Genomic DNA, 1539 nt, shown 5'->3' on the forward strand with positions numbered 1-1539 from the left:
CAGTCTAAGGAGACAATTCAATCGACCGTAGGATAGCAAGGGAGGAAAAATAACTTTTGAAGTGGTAATGAGAGGGGCCCATTTCAGACAGTTGACAAGAAGGTGTGAGTAACAGTAGGGGGAAATTAGGTTTAGGTTCTGTAATAACCCAACCACTCCCAGTCTCTATTCAGGCCTAATCAGATGGTGTCCAGTTTGCAAATTAATTCCAGTTCTGCAGTTTCACATTGAAGTCTGGTTTTGAAGGTTTTTTTGTTGAAGAATTGCCACTTTCAGGTCTGTTATTGAGTGACCAGGGAGACTGAAGTGTTCTCCTACTGGTTTTTGAATGTTAGGATTCCTGATGTCAGATTTTTGTCCATTTATTCTTTTGCGTTGAAAGTGGCAATTCTTCAACCAAAAAAAACTTCAAAAACAGACTCCAACATGAAACTGCAGAACTGGAATTAATTTGCAAACTGGACATCATCGGATTAGGCCTGAATAAAGACTAGGAGCGGCTGAGTCATTACAAAACCTAAAACCTAATTTCCCCAATACTAATGTCCCCCTCCTGTCACTCACACCTTCTTGTCAACTGTCTGAAATGGGCCACTCTCATTACCACTTCAAAAGTTATTTTTCCTCCCTTGGTATCCCACTGTCAATTGAATTGTCTCCTTAGACTGACCTCACATTAAGGCAAACCACATCTTTTCATGTATTTATACCTGCTCCTGTATTTTCCACTCCATGCATCTGATGAAGTGGGTTCTAGCCCACAAAATGTGTTAGTCTTTAAGGTGCCACAAGGACTCCTGGTTGTTTCTACCTATCAACAAAAATAAATTTTTGCAGATGACCTCGTCTCTGCCTTTGTCCACTGGTTAGATTTTTGAACATTGGAACACAGTGTTTTAATGACAGGTTTCAGAGTAGCAGCCGTGTTAGTCTGTGTCCGCAAAAAGAACAGGAGTACTTGTGGCACCTTAGAGACTAACAAATTTATTAGAGCATAAGCTTTCGTGGACTACAGCCCACTTCTTCGGATGCATATAGAGTGGAATAAATATTGAGGAGATATATATATATACACACACATACAGAGAGCATAAACAGGTGGGAGTTGTCTTACGTGTTTATGCTCTCTGTATGTGTGTGTATATATATATCTCCTCAATATTTATTCCACTCTATATGCATCCGAAGAAGTGGGCTGTAGTCCACGAAAGCTTATGCTCTAATAAATTTGTTAGTCTCTAAGGTGCCACAAGTACTCCTGTTCTTTTAGTGTTTTAATGCAACATCACACTAGTGTTAATGGAACATTAGGATTGGGGGAAAAAAACACCCACAAAAAACAAGCATTTTCATCAGGAAAGTCATACTCACAGCAGAATGCTTAAAGATTAGTATTGTACTGAGATTTGTGTGAAGCTCCGTTAAAAACAGCACAGTGCAATTAAACTACATTTATTTAGTTTCAACACTGGATCATGTTAGAAGCATGATATAAGCAGAGGGCATCCTTCACTATAATCAATACCAGTGTTCTAAATG

This window comes from Trachemys scripta, chromosome 8 (genome assembly GCF_013100865.1).
Source record: "Trachemys scripta elegans isolate TJP31775 chromosome 8, CAS_Tse_1.0, whole genome shotgun sequence".
In the NCBI taxonomy this organism is placed as follows: domain Eukaryota; kingdom Metazoa; phylum Chordata; order Testudines; family Emydidae; genus Trachemys; species Trachemys scripta.